The following is a 20,233-nucleotide window of genomic DNA, read 5'->3' on the forward strand; positions in this document are numbered from 1 at the left end:
ACAGGTGGCATCTGTGAAGTCACAAGCCTGTGCTAGCTGTGGGAGAGCCAGCTCTCTAACCATGTGTCTCCTCTCCCCCTGGCAGCATGAGGCTCTGTGGGGCAGCCCACCTCTGTGCGAATGGAGCATGTGGGGTGGGAAGGGCAGACAGATTTTCCTTTCTAATCAGTTTGCATTCTACATTACTCTTCTGCCTACCAAGCTGAGTTTAAACTCCTCTGATTACCCTCGAAGGCCTTCCACAATTTGGCACCATCTTCCTCTCCCAATGTGGTTTCATATTACTCACCTTCTTGTTGTTATCTATGGTCCAGCACAAAGAACCCTGAATTTGAAGTTAGAAGACGTGTGTTCATATTCTGACTGTCTCCTCTACTCACTAACCACATGGCCCTGGACAAGTCACTTAGCTGCTGTGGGTCTTAGTTTTCTCATCTTCAAAATAAGGAGGATGGGCTATGTGACCTCTACAAACCTGTGATCCTTGGATCCCACCCAACTCTCAGTCTATGACATGAGGACAAAGCAGGAAGGTATAGCACATTTGTACACAGCTGTCTGCAGGCTGTCTGCCCAGTGGACAATGAGCTTCTTCTGAACGAGGGCTGGCCTTTGCCCTTGAATCCCTGCACAGTGACTGGCATATATAGTAGGTGTTTAATAAATGCTTATTGACTGACAAACCTAAGAAAGGATGAGAGTTTGGGAGGAGCTATGGGGATATATTCCTAGCCACTAATTCAGGCTGGCGGGGATTGGAAGGGAAGAAAGCTGGCTTGAGAGATGGGTTAGTGACAGGGAGGAAGACTGATAAGTTGGCAGAATTGAGCTAATGGAGGAAGTCACCGAATTATCTAGCCCCAAGACTCCAATTAAAATGTTGGTATGACAGAGGGCCAGGCCTGCGTCCTGTCTCAGCACTCTCGCCTCCCCAGGTGGCCGGCCTGCCCCCCCCGCCAGCTGATTCACAGCTCTCCATCTGTAAAACCCCAAGAACAGCGTACTCTGCAACCACGGCTGTTTCACAGCTTCCAAGGACAAACAGAAAGAAAAGTCACTTTTTTTTCCCCCTTCCTAGTAAGAGGCACGGTTGTGACATCTGGAGTCAGGATGAGAATGAGTCCTCGGCAGCTCTCCAAAAGCCCTGTCCCCTTCTTCCTCAGGGGCTTCACTTATGCCCTCCTGCCTCTGGCACTAGTCACCTTCCCCCATGCCCTGGTCCCTGGAAGGTGGGCATCCCAGCATCAACAGTGCTCTCCAATAACGCTGAGGCCACACCAACAGAGGTGATATGGCCATACTGTTGGATTGGAACTGATCTCCCTGGTGTGAGGAGTTCTGCTCTGCCACTTGGGACTTAGAGGGTTGCTTTGGGGCTCCTAGAGGTGAAGGAAACCTCACTTTACCTCTCTGTGAAATGGGGAGGAGGTGGACAAGAAGACCTCTTCTAGATGGCCCCTTCTAGCACTGCCCTGCTGGGTTGTGTGCTCTTGTGACATTTTCTGTTGGCTCCTCATTTGGGACGGGCACCCCTGCTGCACCCCAGCTCTTCCTTCTTTCTGCCCACAGAGACACGCCTGCCTCTCAAGGCTCCAGGAAATGGGAGAGAGTTAAAGACAGAATAGACACTGCTTGGCGGGTGGAGGGCTTGGCAGTGACCTAGTGACTCCTCTCAGGGGAGCAGCCATCATTGGGGGTTCTGGGATGTTCTTTTCCTTCTTTCTTCCGATCTTATTGTGCTAAATGTGAAAACAATTCTGTGACTAATTGCATTCCTGATTGCATCATTATTATTACATGATGAATTTATGATAAACTGTTTTCTTAGGGGATAGATGATGTAAAAGAATGAGCTGCCCAATAGCATAAAAGGAAACAACAATGATGACAAAATAATTCAAACTCAACTGCTCTGAAACTTGGCCCCATAGAAAAGATATGAGAAGGCAGCTCCCTCACCTGGGCACAAGTGGGGGTTGACAGGTGTGGAACATGGCACACACTGTCAGACTTTGCCAATGTATTGGTTGATTTTGCTGGACCAGTCCCCTCCCCTCTTTTTATTTTTTATTTTAGAGGGTGGTTATCTGAGGAGAAAAGGAAAGTATTGGGAAAAGTAAGTGATATAAAAGTAAGAGATATCATTAAAAGATAATCTGCTTTCTGAATTCTAATTTTGTTCTATTTTGGAGTCAACCATGCTGCTCCCTCCCCCCACTAAAAAGAGTCCAGCACTGATTTTATAATAAATTCAATGCAAAAATATTCTATTGTTAGAAACTGCTGCCCCCCAGATTTGAGGCTGACTCATGTCTAGGTAAGCAAGAGCTCTCTGGATTGCATTCCCCCAAAGATCTGGGAGCATAATCCAGTGAGGTCTCCATGTGGGACCTTTGATAAAGGGGTCTTGGGAGGAAGACAAAATGATCAGAAATCAGCAGATGCAGCAGGAGGCTTTCTTGGTGGCTTGTCCACCTGACGCTAATGATGAGGGGACTTGAAACTTTCTCCTGGCAAGACTTTAAGAACCCAGGTAAAAGGCATGAATGTTGTCCCCATTCCTGGTTAGAGACTAGATGTGCAGCTGAGCCCCTCCGAGATAGCAGCAGCTGCTGATCACTGGTCTTATTCAGCAATCTGTGATCTGTGAAGCAGAGCCCCAGACTTGAGGGTGGGGCCCCTCTTATGTTCATCCCTCTGACAAGGGATGCCCCTGACTTTTCCCTAGCTCACAAACTTTGTGTGAAGAGACTTTCTCGGAGGTGGAAGGAAGCAAAGATGATCAGTCTAGGGTCCCCAGGGAGTAGGCTGGTGGGTATTGGGAGAACAGTGAATTGGGACAATGACAAGGTCTGTATCTAGAGCTGTTTCCTTTTAATGAGCTCTTAAAGGCACGATGCTTACTATTTTAAGTAAATTAATCATTTTTGCAAAGCCTGATGTGATACAGAATTGACAAGGAAAGAGCTTGGTCTTTTAGAGAGAACTGGGGAAGTTCAGGGTGGGGGGGGTAGACCTTTTGAATATGAAGTCACAGACCAAAGCTGGGGTAGCTATAGGTCTTCCCCTTCCCCTCCCCCTCGTGGAAGAACATGTGGTTACATCAGTACACATATTCACTTTACAGACTTTCTAGAAACAGCCCTATGCTACAGGAAAATAATAACATCGAGCTAGAGCCAGGAGGGGCTTCAAACAACCACTAGTCCAACCTCTTCACTTTACAGAGAGAGAAACTGAGGCAGGGGAGGTGAAGAGACTTTCCACAAACTACCCAGGCAATAAGCCTCCAGGGTAAGATTCGAACCAGGCCCTCTGGCTAGAGGAGCTAGTGTTCTCTCATGTTCTAACACCATTTCCTTAGTTTTTCCTCAGCTCCATGAGAAGCCTCATGCACTGTACAAACACGATATTTAATAACAAAACTTCCCAATATAACCTCCTTAAATAGCATTTCATTATTTTCAATATACACTTGACTTTTAGTGGTGGCTCCCCACACACACACACACACTTAAAGCACATTTCTCATTTAATAAATGTCTTCTGTTCTTTTATTATATTACTATTATTATTATTGACAGGAATTTTTCATTAACTGGATAGTCTCATGGGTCTGGCAGAAATGATTATCTCATTCATGAAATGGTGAAGAAATAGGTTATTACTTTGGAAGGGAAAGGAAGATGGGAAACAGAACATAAGATAAACACCATCAGAAAGGGAGGGGTGGTGGATTAAAAGGCGATCTTCACCACTGCTTCTCCGGTCCTCAGCCTAACTTCCTCTTGGCAGACAATTACTCAAAGGTTCAAGGAGGTTCAAATGAGTTGGGAGCATAGGAGCCCCAAAGACCACAGACATCCAGCCCCCAGCCACTGAGACATATGTTGATGGAGGGGAAGGGGAGGCAGAAGTGCCAAGCATCACAGCAGCCAGGCTGCGGACAGAGACCAATGACTCAGAGGCATTACTCTCTTCTTCCCCACTCTCCACTCCCCCTCCCAACCAGAACAGCCTGTCTGCAGTCTGGGATGACAAAGAGAAAAAAGCATTAGACAGAGTGCCTTGGAAAAGCCAGGAAGAGGCAGAATGCTTCTGGGACAGGCTTGGGTAATCCAGGGATGGGAGGGAATCTTCCTTATGGGACTGTAGCCAAAACCAGCCTTCAATGCTTCCCATAGCTCCCTTCCCTAATTATCACTCCTAGCTCCCACATAACCAGCCATGGCACTCCTCCCTGGTCTTCCCTATCCTTCCTACTCATTCAGATCAAAGTCAACTGCAAGTCATGTCATCTTTTCCCTGATGCCATGGTCCCCTTCAAAAATGAAGGAAAACACAACCCTATCCTTCCATTGCACCATCTGCAATGCCTGCCCTGTTCCTAACAAACTGCCCTTCATGTTACACCTGTGTCTTCCCCCTCTTAATTACTTACTTGCTATGCATTACATATTTACTTCTATGTCTACGTGTTGTTTTTCCAAAATATAATGTATGATTCTTGATGGTAGAGATTGTTTTATTTTTGTAACCCCAACAGCCAGTACAATGCATGCCTTATGGTCGTCATTTCAAGGCTTTTTTTGATGGAAGCAATTTACTATTCCTCAACTAACAATCTCTCAGTATGTTTTTAATCACCACCAGCATCATCCCCTTCAAGTCAAGGCAACAAACATTTAATAAGTATCTATTAAGAGCTAAGTTTTAGGAAGGCAAAGAAAGGGGGTGATTCCTTGCCTTCAAGGGCATTCACAAGACATTCACAGTCTAATGGAAGAGACAACATACAAATAACTTATGACAAACCATCTGAATATGGGGTGAATCAGAGAAAATCAACAAAAACAGAGAAAATCAGAGTAAATCAGAGGAAAGGCATCAATTCTAAGGGAAATCAGAAAAGGCTTTGTGAAAAAGGTAAGATTTTTAGCAAGGATGGGAAGGACCACTTCCCCTTCCTTAATCTTGTATAAATCAAGAGAGAAAAGGAGAGAATTTGGGAAGACTGGAAGAAAGAATTAATGAAAGAATATTCATTCATACCATCCGAGAATGCACTGGGGCTATTAAAAAGCATAACAGTAGGAGGAATATAGGCCTTCAAAATAAATGGCAGGAGGGCCTTCTACTCATGCCCTGATATACCAGCCCATGTCACTCAACACTTCCAGTCTCTGCTTACATTTCCATGAGCTGCTTATGAATTACCACATATCCAATAGGAGTTTATCTTCTCTGTTGTCAGCGGAATTGTAATGAAACTATTCTTTTACTTGGTGTTTCTGGAGCCAGACAAATCTCTTGAGGGCCTCTTAGCAATTCTGAAGATTTTTTGCTTGATTTCTCCAAACACCTCTCTGTGTTATCTACCTGATTGGACTTCCCAGTCCAATTTCAACTATATTTGACAGGAGGGCAGAAGACAGGGAGAGAAGCCAGCTTCTATGCTGTCTGGATTGGTTGCATATGAAGGCGAGATGAGATTCTTTTCATCCCTAGAAACATTTCCAGTCCATTACTGTCCCACAGCTCTATCAGTCATTTCAACCTTTGTTCTCTGAGCAATGACGTCTACAACTGTCTACCATGGCACTGACCAGACACCAAATAGTGCTGCCATCTGAAGCAATAGAAAACTCTCTGTTGAATTTAAATGACTCATAGGTCAGACACAAGGGCGTAGGAGCCTCAGGTAAGCTAGTAAACTTCCAGTGCCTTGTCATCTCCCTAAAAGCATGGAAGCCATAAGGAACTGTGGACTTTCCACCCTCCACATAGTATAGCATATTTCAGATAGGATGTGGAAGGCGAGGGACAGACATAATCACATCTTGTTTTGCATGTTAAAATTTGCAAAGTCATTTGCATGCATGCTTTCACTTGGATCTCACAGCTAGTCCTAGATGTGGGTGCTATAGGGATGACTTATACCCAAGTTACAGATGAGGAAACTGAGGCTGATAGAGGTTCAATAAATTGCCCAAGGTCAGATATCTAATCATCATAAGAGGCAGAATTTAAAGTCAGGTCTTTGGGACTCCAAGTTCCACCATACTGCGAAGCCTGGTCTTGGAAGCAAGAAACCTTGGCTTCAAATCTCATCCTCTGTCTTGGACATCTAAACATTCCCCAGACCTAGAGGAAGTCATGTAACCTCCTTATGCCTCAGGCAACTCTCTAGGGAGTAGCTAACTGGCATGGTGGAGGGAGTTCAACACTGGGAGCTCCCCACACTGACTAGATCACAGATCCGAAAATAGGAGGCAGAGAAGAGGGAAAAAAAATTAATCAAATAGTAGAAGAGAGAAAGAAAAAAAGAGAAGAAATAACTTTTCTTGTTCCCTTCCCCTGTGACCGGTGTTGAAATAGTCTCTTCAAATTTCTTTTGAAATGAGCAAAGAACTGCTCCCTAGCTCTCATGGATTTACTTTCATAAATGTGCACATCTGAAGGGGCTCTGTCTCTGTCTCTCTTTTAATCCCCACCCCTCACCCTGTCTCTGTCTCTCTTACACAAACACTGTCTCCCTCTCTCTGTCACTCTGTCTCTTTCTCTGTCGTCATCTCTACCCCTCTGTGTCTCTCTCTTCTCTTTCTCTCCTCTCTCATCTCTGTCTTTCAATACCCACCCCTCACCCTGTCTCTGTCTTTCTCTTACACACTCTTTCCCTCTCTCTGTCTCTCTGTCTCTTTCTCTCTCTCTCTAACCCCTCTGTCTCTCTCTTCTCCTTCTCTTCCTCTCTTTCTCTTTCTTGCGCACACACACACACATACACACACACACATACACACACACACACACTGCATTTCCCACAAATGCCTCAGTCCTCCTTCATATTTGGGGAGCTATAGTTCTGTCCCACATGAGCAGAGCTCATCCATAGCACCAGTCATTTCTTTCCCTCTGGAGAGAGTCCACATTACCTCTCCTTGTACCTCCTGCCCATCTGTTTTGATTATGAATGTTTGGGAACAATCTCACTCCCTCCACTGTATCCATTTAACCATAACATCATGGGAGGAAGGCAAGCATATAGAATTTCCCATTTCCTTCTTTTTAAACCATTTGCAATATTTCATCAGGATGAAGTGAAAACATTTTCCTGGGACACAAAGATACTGAAAAATAAAAAGTCCAACTCTGCGTGTGTTTGTTAAGGAGGAAAAGTGGTTAATGTCCACAGCAAGAAGAACAATTAGTAACTTCAAGAAACAGAAGTCGGCTTAAGCAGACCTCTATTGCTAAGGGTTGGCTGGCCGTTGTCCTTCTTTCTTGAAGAGGACAAAAATGACCTCACTAGGGTAATTGTTAGCTGGCAGCTAGGTGGTTCAGTGGCGGTGAGTAGAACTCCAGGCCTCAAGTCAGGAAAACTCCTCTTCCTGAGCTCAAATCTGGCCTCAGACACTAGTTGTGCTGGGCAAGTCACTTAACCCTGTTTGACTCAGTTTCTTCATCTATAAAATGAGCTAGAGAAGGGAATGACAAAGCATTCTAATATCTTTGCCAAGAAAGTCGAAAATGGGGTCACAGAGTCAGATATGAATGAAAAATTATTGAAAATTGTTAGCAAAATAAGACTATATTTTATCATGAGCACGTTGATACAGAAGGGGAAGTCTCAAAAAATCATCTAATTAATTAGCCAGTCAATAAAAAAGTATTAAGTGGCTCCTGGGTAAGTGTCAGATTTGAGTATCTTCCTCCACAGTTCACAGGTGAAGCCTGAATCCCTGCTCTGGAACACAATTCATTCCCAATTGTGGTTTTATTAGTGAGAGAAATCCCAGTATGGAAACACCCTCCAAGCTATAGATTAGCAACTCTTCTCTATTCTGGGGTCTCTGAGGGCAGTCTGAGGCTATGAGAGGCTCACCAATTTGTCCAAGGCCACAAAGCGAGTATGCTTCAGAGGCAGGCCTTGAACTCCTGTCCCTCTTACTCCAAGGTAGCTCTCTATCCTTTGGGCCATGCTGCCATTTGGAATATGTGACAAATTCAAGCACATCTTCATTTACCGCTGCCCCCACCCCGTGCTGCTGCCTGCAATCCCCACCACTACCCTCCCTGCTCCTAGCCTCTCCTTTCACTCCAGCCCATCCCAATGATGCTAATGCTACAGCTATGTCCCCTCATTCTCCTAATACCCAGATTTCCTCCAAAGGAAGAACATTTGTTTCTTTGACTGCTTATTCCCCTTCTTCCTGAAAGAACACCATCCTCTTGAGTTTTTACTACAAAGCATTACCCTACAATCCAGCTGCTCTGGCTCCCTTTCAGTGTCTCTTACCTGTTGCCTTTCCATCTCCTGCCTCCTTTGCTCTATGATCCTCCATGCCTGGAATGCCTTCCCTCACCACCTCACCCCTCAGCCTCTCTAGCCTCCCTCAAGCCTCAGTTCAAAACGCTTCTTCTGCAGAAGGATTTTCATGGTTCCTCCGGGAGCTAGAGAACCTTCCATCTACTCCATGTGTGGGTCTCCTTGCTAACGTTGTCTCCTCCTTTAGGGTATAAGCTTTTCGACTTTAAGGATGATTTTTCACCTTTCTATTCCCAGTACTTAACTCAGTATGTGGTATACAGTAAGCACTCAATAAATGCTTACTAAGTCATCATGAATGTCATGGGAGAAAGACATAATAAAAAAACATTTGAGTAAAAGTAAATTTCAATACAATTGGTTTCTCTTATAAGTCTATGTATTATATTTGATGCACTTAAAACCCTTATTCTGAAGTTTCCAAAGGCTTCACCAGACTGTCAATGGGGCCCATGACATAAAAAACGATTGAGAACCTCTGACCTAGAGGAAGGCCTCCAGTGCATTGGGTGGACTCCTTGTAGAGTACGTGTTGGAGGAGTCACAAGAGCATTTACCCAACCCACATTTATTAAGCACCTACTATATGCTAAGCGCTATGCTAGATATTGGGATACAAGTAGAAAGAATGAAACAATCCATTCTCATGAGTAGATTAGGATCACCCAAGTGCAGAATTGATTCCCCTAAAGGCCATCTAGTCTAACTCATATCCCAGAAGGAACACTTGATAAATGGCCATCCAGCCTTTACCTGAAGATGCCCAAGGAAGGGGAATCCCCCACTGCCAAGGGCAGCCCACTTCACTTTTGGACAGCCCAAAGTTCAGATTTAGCAGTGCCTTCTACATGAAGCCTTTCCGTATGTATCCCTTCCTGTCCTCAGATGCTAGTGTCCTCCCCAACAAATAATTCTGGATTTAATGTGTGTATGTATACATACATATGTGTGTGCACATATGACCAAAAATCTTAAATGATTTGTGTGTATGCAAACATATGTACATACATATATGTTTCTATGCACAGGTATATATGTTCATTGAAGTTTGGATTTCATTCAAGTTTCCTTGAATTTTAGATTTAGTCAAAGGGCCACACTTGAGGACCTAGAGAACCACAGGTTCCCCACCCCTGTGAACCTGCTAGTGGGAATGCTTGATGACAATTACACGGATGAGACTGAGAAAGAAAGCAGAATAAAAGTAGACAGGAAAACCCCCTAAGGGAGAAACAGTAACATTTTAATGTTAAAATTGCTGAGACTAGGAGCCCCAGCTTGGGAGGCTGACACTAAAGATATGCAAATCTACTTGTGGTCTTTTGATTGTATAAATCTGGCTGAAACCCTCAGGAGAAAACCTAGTTTGGGCTGTAGCATTAGACTTTTATATAAAGAAAAATCAATTCACTTTGGGACAGGAAGCCACTGGTCTATGAGAGCATAGACATAATTATTCTGGCTTTCGATAAAACAAAAGTGTCTTTACTACCGTGCTGCCCACCCCCGGCTTATTTCCAGTCCTTATGAGATGCAAATCAAGTTCTTAAAAACAGCAACAGTCAGAGATGTTCTCTTTCGTTCATGTCTTTGGAAAGTTCATAGGACCCAAGAATTCGCCAGTGTGTGATTGTGAGAACCACACAAGTCATTCAATATCACTGCCTTTCAGTCTCCTCATTTATAAAATAAGACCCAGACACACTCTGAGATCCCCTTTCATCCAGGGGTCCATTCACTCTGAAAAGGTAAGACTTTCTTGTACCCGAGGGAGATTCACTATGGGAATATTCAGTGGAGATGTTTAAAATTCACATTGATTTTATGGAGCCCTGAGAGAGAAGGAGTCTGCTTACTAAGAAAACCTCAAAAAGAGATGGTCTTTGGATCACCGAGGGCAAGGACTTTGAGAAACAGCAGATTGGCCCCAGGCCACAGATTCAGAAGGATTTCCTAGAAACTAGCTAATTCTCCTTTATCGGTGACCCAGCACAGACTTCTATTTACTTTACTTGGAAAGGGTAAAAGGAATAGTCAGTCTTGGTATTGAGTGTTTTTATAGAACATGAGGAGTTAGCAGTATAGGGGAAAAAAATCACCCAAGATTGCTTTGGAAAAGTCCAACTCTCAAAATTGAGGGCAGAAGGAGAGAGGCTTCCTGAACTCCCCATAAACAGCTGGACTCCTCTCTTCATTAGTTGTGATATGGTTAAAACAGAATCCTGGAGGAGAAAACCAAGCTGATGGAGAAGAACACTCTTGGAATGCATCTCTTAAAAATTCTGCAGATAACTGAACTTTTCTGGAGTGAACTAATTATCAACACAAAAATCAGTGCAGTAAGCCAATGACAGTCTCATGCAAGACCATTCTTCAGGTCTTTGGTCCAAGTGAATATGAGATGTCAAGAAATCATCAAAGAACAAATCATAGGAGCAAAAATTAATTTTATTAAAGAAATCATAATAATGAGACCACAAACCAAAAATTATGTGATGCAGCAGAAGTTGCAATCAGAAGAAAATTTATATCTTTAAACGTTTACATTGATAAAACAGAGAAAGAGCAGATCAATGAATTAGGTATGCAATTAAAAAACTAGAAAAAGAACTAATTAAAAATCCCCAGTTAAACACCAAATTGGAAATCCTGAAACTTAAAGGTGAGATTAGTAAAAATAAATCTAAGAAAACCATTGAATAAATAAAACTAGAAGCTGGTTTTAATAAAAAAAAATTAGGTAAACCATTGATTAAAGTGATTAAAAAAGAAAGAGAAGAAAATCAAATCACTAGTATCAAAATTTAAAGGGGTGAATACACCACTAATGAAGATAAAATTAAAGCAAAAGAGAATGCAGAATACCTAAAAAAACCTATTTTAGAAAAAGAAATTGAACAGGCCACAAATGAGCTTCCTAAGAAAAAGGTATCAGAGTCAGATTCACAAATGAATTCTACCAAACATCTAAAGAAAGCAGAGAGTATTGATTGAATTGACTTTACAAAAAGGGTATTATTTTCATCTTAGATCCAGTGGTTTTTGAGTGTGTTGTATGTGCCTAAAGATTAGAATCCATGAGAAATAAGCAAAGACCAGAATTCTTAAACTGGGGTTCCTGGATAGATTCAGGGGGTCTGCGAAGTTGGATCAGAAAGAAAAATCACACCTTTATCTTAACTAATCTCCAAATGAAATTGAGCATTTTCTTCAATTATGATTTTTTTTTAAATCATGGTTCTGAGGAGTCAAACTTTACAAGACTGCCCATGGGGTCCATGACACAAAAAAAAAGTGTAAGAACACTTCGTCTAAGCTAGATGTAGCATTACCACCTAATTTTCTCATTTCTCTATTTTAGATTAGAAAATATCTTGGGGTGAGGCAACCTGGAAGGATTCTATAGCTATATAATAGTATCATCCTGCCTATGAGGCAGATTGCAACTCTTCTATAAATTTAGAAATGGAAGGGTCTCAGAGGCCTTCTAGTCCAATGATTTCATTTTACAAAATGAGGAAACTGAGACCCAGAGAGGTGTAGTGATGTAGGAACCTAGATGGAGCTGGAAAAGACCTCAGAAGCCATTTCTGTGATCTAGCTCTCCCATTTTACATATGAGGAAACTGAGAGCCAGAGAGGTGAACAACTACCCAGAGTCACACAGATAGTGGGAATCAGAGGCAGGATTCAAACTCAGGTCTTCTAACGCAAGAGCCAGGATGCTTTCTACTGCCCCATGCTGCCGTCTGGAGCACTTATACTGGTGAAATCATGAACACAAAATTAGAACAAATATGGATGTCTGGGTGACAGATTGAGCAACTTTATAAAATCCAAATGAAGGATTTATGTCCAAAAGCATTTCTCTTTGGAGTAGTGCCTCTGAGGGTTTGATAAAAACAGTTGAAGAGGTATGAACACTAGTTTACTCAATTATTCCTTGAGGGTTTTTGAAATTAGTTTCTTTGTGTATGGATTTTCATTATTTTTTGCCCTGACCAGGACATCACTGAAACTGTTAGACAAACAAAGTAAAACATTATTTTATTAAGAGAAAAAAGAGGGGCTAAAATTTTTTTCCAGAAAATACCTGTTCCAAAGGTAACCTTTGGAACTTCCAGGGATGAAATAGTTCTGCTATCTCTAAAAAAAAAAAAAAACAACATATAAATGGTTAAATGTTTAAAAGGACTTTCTGGACACAAATCATTGCATTGTTGAACAGTTCTAGGAATTCAAAATAAAATGTGACAATGTCACTTCCTGCCTTCTCTCAATAAGCCTTCCCAAACTTAGTATGATTGGCTCTTGGATGACCAACATAGCTGCTAGTCAGACACCAGGACCACATGCCAAGTTTTTGCAGTCCACTAGGTGTGGTTACTCTCTAGCTTATAGGAGGGACCTCTGAGGTCATCTGGTCCAACCCCCTCCTTTTATTTAGGAGAAAACTAAAGTCCAGAGAGACTTGTCCAAAGTCACACAGGAAGGAAGTGGGAGAACTGGAATTCAAACCTAGGTACCACAACTCTAAATTCCATGTTGTTGTTTTTTTCCACCATACTACTTTTCCATCATGGAACTGGGAGGGATGCTTCCTCCACTGGTCCATGGAACATCCATGCGCGCCTTTTTATCCCACTTGGCACCAGTTCATGTCTTCCCATAAGACTTCTGTTGAGGATACACCCAGTGCTTCAGAACTCTTTCTCCAGGTCTGTTAGCATTCCTTAGGGAATACCCACTGGATACTTGGATTGTTCATCTTTTATAATGCCTGCTGCACTGAAGACACCTTACAAGCTTTAAATCATTCTATAATTACCAGTCATTATTATCATACAACTGACCCATCTCTTATGTTCATTCATCTCCTTAAAAATTAAGGTACATCTTCTGCCTGATGTCTTCTTTTTCTATTTATAATGAAAGTATCATTACGTTCATGGTTCAGTTCGTCAGCAGCATATCAACTCATTGGTCACACTTGGGCAAAAATCTTCAGCATCCCACAAGAAATTTTATTTAAGACCCACAGGGGGGAAAATGAAGGTTTGAAAATAAGCACAAACATTATTTGTAGGAGCTGGTACCAAAATTATGCAGAAAGGACTAATTCTAAAGAACTGAATTGCAAGAGAGCTAATCAGAATTTTCAAGGGCAGTGATAACAGGTGATAACTTACTGGAAGTCCACAGCCTGGGGTGAACAGTAATACATGACAACTGGAACTTAACTCAGACTAGCAAATTAACATCATAAACCCTGGGAGGGGAAATGAAATTGCAGGCATATTTGTGGAAATGAAATTCAGATTTCCACCTGGGCATGGGAAAGCACTGAAATTGATCTCCTTTGCAGTTCTGGGATCCGGAAGAAAAAACACAAACACAGATAAGTCACTAAGAATCATAAAAGTGTGAGTTATTATTATTAGTATTTAAATCTACTGTTTGGATGCTATTTCTGTGCTTCTGAGGATGAAGGCAGCCTGCTAGAAAGGTAGTTACAAGGGGGAAATTGTGTGTTTCCTCCACAACATGAGGTGTGGAAGGCTGTGAGTGGGTTGGAATGAAGACAAAAAACACACCACTGCATGTGTAAATAGGGCAGGTTTGCAGCTGATCAATGAAACATTTAAAAAGACATTTTATGGAATACTGAGCATCCACTCACACAAAGTGAGGTCAGCAGGGAGCCAAAAGAAATTATTTAGCCCTGATCATAGAATTATGGGAGCATTGGTTTAGAGTCAGAGGCCCTTAGAGGTCAGTGAGTCCAACCCCACCATTTTCGAGACAAGGAAACTGAGGCACAGAGAGTTTGTTTGACTTGCTGTGTGGGTCATGTTGGTACTTGAAAATTTAGCAGCCTAGTCACAACTGCCTGCTGATTTTCAAAATCTTAGCTTCGATATTAATAATTATTGTTCAGTCTGACTCTTCATGATCCCATCTGGGGTTTTCTTGGAAAAGATACTGGAGTGGTCTGCCATTTATTTCTCCAACTCATTTTGCAGATGAGGAAATGGAGGCATATTAATACTATTATTAACAAAATTTGTAATTAATCATATATGAATAATAACTAATATTATTAATAGCTGCCATTTATATAGTGCTTTTAAGGATCATAAACTCAACCTCATGAGAGTAAGAACAGCAAGTTAAACTTATGTTATCTGGTCCTCACAACCCTACGAGGCAGGTGCTAGTATTATTCTCACTTTACAGATTAAGTGACTTGACCAAGGTCACACAGGTAGTATTGGGGGTAGGATCTGAACAAGCTCTCTGATGCTAGAATCTACTGAAGGAAGGTTGGCAGATTGGCACCGCATTTGACCCTCAGCAACCATAAGGTTGGATACTGTGGGGGTCATCGACTCTGTTTTCTACATGGGTCTTTTGGGATCAACCCAACTGTTAGCACCCTCCCTCCCTCCTTTGAATTTATTCTCTTTATCTTTATACTGTATGTGCCTTCCTATGTACTAGTGGCTCCTCTAAAATAGGGATTGGCTCATTCTCTGTATTTTTGTTTCCAGATCCTAGCAGAGCGTTTAGCACATAATAAGCATTTAATAAATACTTGCTGACTATTTGATTGATTTTACAGATAAGAAAATAAGGCTAAGCAAGAAGATTTTCCCAAGGTCATCAAGCTAGGAAAGTTCAGAGATGGGATTTGAACCCCTGACCCTAAGGAAATCACTCTACCCACCATGGAACATCATACTACTATTATTTTTAAAGAATAAAATAAAGCAACATACCTTTCCTTCAAATACTAAAAGCTTTCAATGTTCAGTGATGCCTGGTACCTTCTGAGAGGCCCCCAGATATTCTGGTCCTTTTCAGTTCCCTTTGGGAATATCCACAGGGATAATAATACAAATGATTTTTTTTAAACTGTCATATATCAGGTAAAGCAGGACAAGAAAGAAGGGACCATTTTGTGCTGCTCCTAAAGAAAGAAAAGCAATTCACCTGTATAAGAGGGAAGGAAGGCAAGCTCAGAGCCAGGGCTGTCATTTGAAAATTGTGTCTGGAGAAATGGAGTCACTTTTCTTCATCAGCTCTGATCCCAGGCTCCCCAGAATCATCTCCCTCTTAGCACTTCAGGGCAAATGCAGGCTTAGAAATGGGAGCTGGATATCATCCTACCCCATACATCACTCCTGTCAGCTGAGTGCTAGCAGGAGAACTTTAAACTCTCAATCATGAAATCAGAATGAAGAGAGAGCCAAGAGGCCAAAGGGACCTCAAGGGCTCATGTGGGCCAGTCCTTGCTTTTGGGTAGGGGAGGTGGTACTGTCATTTTACTAACAGGCCCAGAGAGAGGAGGGCACACGAATTGTTCACATATATATCACTAACCTTTGGTCCCACTTCCCAATTCACCAGTGAGGGAAGTGAGGTCTAGAAGGTGACCAATGTCATACCTAAGGTCACACCCTTAAGAGGAGAGTGGGAACCAGAAACACAACCCCCAGTGAGACTTCTGGGCCTAAGGCAGCAATATGAAACTCACTTTCAAGTCAACTTTATAACTTAAGATGGAGAAAGAATACAAGAAATAATGAAGAAAATTCAGATGACTGAAAGAGGAGATTAGCTAATAACTGACAAATAGATATGGATCATCAACTCCTGGTACCTCCTTATTTTAACTAATTATTTTGACTTACTAAATTCCATGCTCAATTGCTACTCTGCCGCACATGTGATTGATGTGCAAATATAACAAATTTTTATATTGTACAATTAAAAATTATTTTACCTTTCTCTACCCCCTAAATTTCAGTGTCTTGAGCGAAAGCCCCGAGTACCTCGCCCTAGTTATGGTTCTGACTACTGCTCATGTCTCCAGACTTCTAGGGTCGTGTTCTTTCCACTTTGTCATAAGGATCTCAGTTCCAACCCCCAGGTTTACTCTGTAGGCTTCTAGACTCACTCTATACATACATAGAGCTCAAAGCTAGAAGAAATCAGAGACATCATCTATGATGAGTCCTTTTCCCATGTTAAGGGCCTTTCTGCTCATCTCAGCAGCAACTGCCATCACCAAGCATTCTATAGTTATAGAGAGCAACTTTAACCTACATTAATTGAATAACATGCATTTATTAAAAACTTACTGTGTACAGAACACTATGGTTGCTACTATGGATAGGTAAAGTGTTTAGAGAAGATAGCCCTGCCTTGTAGAGCTCACAGCTTCACAGGGGGACGAGAAGACACTCACATAATGATGATATCTAAAAACGTATTGACCTCTCAGTGTAAAGGGAAGACTTGCCCAGGAGTCAGAGAGTGGCTGCAAAAATAGCCACATCTTAAGTAAGTCCCAGTGTGGTACTTCATATACAGTAAGCACATAATAAACGTCTAAGTTGGGTCTCTCTAGGCCAAATCGAGACAAGAGGGCACTCTTCCCTGTACAGAGTTTTAACCAGCAATGCTGACACCTGGGGCAGAATCTATTTTGGGGGCAGGAGAAATGGGTTACTGTCCAGGAGGGGCTTCACACCTCAATCCTTGGTCTTACCTTCCTGAAAGCTAGGCCATATCTCTCTCTGGGCGGAATGAGGGACACAGGAGAATGCTGCCTCTCTAGAGAAGTGAGGCCCCTGAAAGGCCTCTTCTGTGGCCACACAGTGGTCCAGAAGACTTCACCCCTACCTGGTGCTCAACCCCTGGGTTCCCAGAAATTGGGCTGCTCGCACTCCCCTCTTCTCTGCCCCTCCCCAACTTCTTCCATGTTCCACTTAATTTAGAGACACAGCACCCTTTCCACAGCCTCATTCCCCTTGTAAGCCTTATCCCAGGACTAACACATTAGGGACTTAGAGTCTCGACTTCTCCTATGGACATGGGGTGGGAGCATCTCCTCATTCTGATCCCATGGGACAAAGACACTGTTACTCACCTCTAGTTACAGCTCTGTCCTCACCCTTCCACCTTCTAAATTCCTGAAAAGAATCTGGAAAGGATGACAAGAAAGCAGAACTGGAACAGAGTTCCACAACTTACTTGTTTCCTTCCTCCTCTCTATGTCCCCGCCTCCCACTTCCCACAATTCATTTTCTTTTTACATACTCAAATTCCTTCCCACTGGTGTTAACTTAATCTACTCTGAGAGAATGCCCTAAAGAAAATGAAAAATAAATCTCTCTTTTTTATAACATTTATAGGAATAGATTTTTGGAAAGGAAAGGATATTTTTAATACACTTACAGCAACCGAGATAATTAGCTTTCAGTGGAAGCTGAAGAGTTTCACAGACCTCATTCTGGCAAAAGAATGGAAACAAATAGAGTCAAATCCAAGATCCCGTTTTCAGAGGCCCTCAGATCATACTGTCACGTGTCTGGTGGCTTTCCTAAGAGCTGAAAGTCTCTCTGAAGCACATGCCGTAGAAGACAGTACAATGCAATGGGAGGGGAGGGGTCTTAGAGGCATGGGACCCAAGCCCAGCTCTGACACTGATTATCAAGTGACCACAAGAAGTCACCAACACTAAAGGGCGTCCATTTCCTCATCCATAAAATGGGAAAATAATAGCAACTCCCTCTTAGCGTCATTGTGAGGGGTCAATGAGATTATATAGAAAGTACTTTGCAGATCTTAAAGTGCTATATAATTTATCGTGTGACAATTAAAAAGTTCGAGAGACAGAGTTTCTGGGTAGCCATTTTATCAATAAAAATCCATTCAATGCTTATCTGCCCTTAAAAGGGTGGGTGTTCCTGAGGGTGGCAACTGTCTCTGATTGGTTAAAAAGTAATGGGAATGAATATTATAATGAGAGGGGGCTTATTCCAAGGAGGGTCTTGATGTACACCACACTGAGCCTCCAAATCTTGGTCAAAGAGATTCATCAATTTCCATATTGCCTGTCTCACAAAAGGGAGGATCCATATTTTCCCAGACTTGTCTGAGTAAACACGATGAGCATCAATCTACACATTTGCCTAAACTTAGAATTTCCCTACTGTCCTTGATTAGATCTTGGTCATTGGGTGGGACAAGTCTCTGCCCAAGATTTCCCACACTGGTTGATTTCTGGATGAGGAAGCAGAAAAGGGGAAAAAACTTGATACTACTTCAATAAGTAGTTATTAAGTGCAATAGAGAAATATTTATTTCTCTCCATCATTTTCAATCTCAAGACTTGGGCTTGTCTCCCAGCCATTTCATTTACTTTTGGTGTGACCTTGGGTATATGAATGAGGGGGTGGCAGCAGTAATGGAAAGAGCACCAGACTTGAGTCTACAGACCCAGACTTAAAACCCAGCTCAGCTTCTAAAATGGGTAGGGGTGGATGATTTGATCTCTTGGATACCTTCAATTTCTAATATTCCATGATCTCCATCTAAAGTCCCTTCCCCTATGTCTTCTAAAATTATTTTTCATTTTTATTTTGGTGCAGATCTCTGAGGCCAGCACTGTAGGGAACTTCCAGTGTGGAAAATCCCTCCTTGTCATGCAGGTGGGCAAAGTCACCTGCAAACCATGACCTTGTAGTGATGCCTAAAGAGATGATAAATGACCTACCCAAGGACACACAGTCGATACGTGTCACAGGCAGCACTGCTCCAGGACCTTCTCTTTACTAGAGCAGGCTGCCTATAAATATGTGTGCCTAGGAATGCCACAGCCTAATTTGGGATGAAGACAAAAGGGACCGTGCAGGGGGATGACTAAAATCGCTCCATCTCTAAATCCAACTCTAAAAAAATAGAGTGATCCCGGGGTTTTTAGGTTTGCAAAGAACTTTTCATCTGTTATCTCATTTGATCTTCACAAGAACCCTGTAAGGTAGGCGCTGTTACTATCCCCATTTTACTGAGGAGGAAACTGAGGCAAACAGAGGTTAAGTGGCTTGCCTGGGATCACACAACTGTTAAGTATGCCAAAAAGGGTTCAAGGTCAAGTCTTCCCACCTCCAGGCCCAGGGCTCCATCCATGGGGCCACCTGGCTTCCTCTCAAAGGTTTGCTCAAAAGCTTCATACTTTCAGAGGGAAAGGCACCCAAATGCAACCTGCTTAGCAGTAACTTAAAGTACTTGGGAACATTCAGCAGGTTTCCAGTAACTTGACAAAAAAAGATCCTAATTCCTGAAACCATCTCACTCTGTAATTACCCAGTCTCGCTGTCTGACAGAAATAAAATGGATTTTGCAATTTAACGGTTCACTCTTTATTAAAAGATGTATATCTAATCCCTTCCAAACTCCTCGGAGCTCCCTCTCTGGGCCCTGCCCAATCCGGCAGAGGCTTCTAAGGTCTGTTGCTCAGGAACAGGGACTTGTTTTGAAGGATGAGGGAGAGAAGGGGGTGGTACAACCAAGTGACCACCATAGCCCTCTAAGGGTAGCAGAGCACCTTTCAGATACAAGGTGTCCCCAAAGTCTTAGTAAAGTTTTATATTTTAATAACCTAACCTGGATCATCTCATGGGATCCTCACATTTTATTCATGAAGAAACATGAGGAAAACAGAAGTTAGATGGCTTGTCCAGGGCCACACAGCTAGTCAATAATAGTAAATACTAGTGAACACAGCTAGTGAAAACAGAAGAGCTCCCCATCAAAGGATGACACCAGAACAGCCTTTTTTGTTGGTCACAAAAAAGTGTGGGATCATGTGCACACCTACCGTGTTTCCCCGATAATAAGACACTGTCTTATATTTTTTTTAGTCAGAAAAACACCAGAGGGCTTATTTTAATGAACATTGGCAGCAATTTTAATAAACGGGTAAATGTGAACAAAAAAATATACCTTTATTCAATAAGCAAATCACTGGGGAAGAACAGGATGACGCACTCACTGCTGCAGCTCTGATTGGATGCAGCTCGGAGCGCAGCGTGTGTTTCACGGGGGGGGGGGGGGGGG

This window comes from Petaurus breviceps, unplaced genomic scaffold (assembly GCF_028583685.1).
Source record: "Petaurus breviceps papuanus isolate PSGF00001 unplaced genomic scaffold, PetGlider_PUasm1.0 185, whole genome shotgun sequence".
NCBI lineage: Eukaryota > Metazoa > Chordata > Mammalia > Diprotodontia > Petauridae > Petaurus > Petaurus breviceps.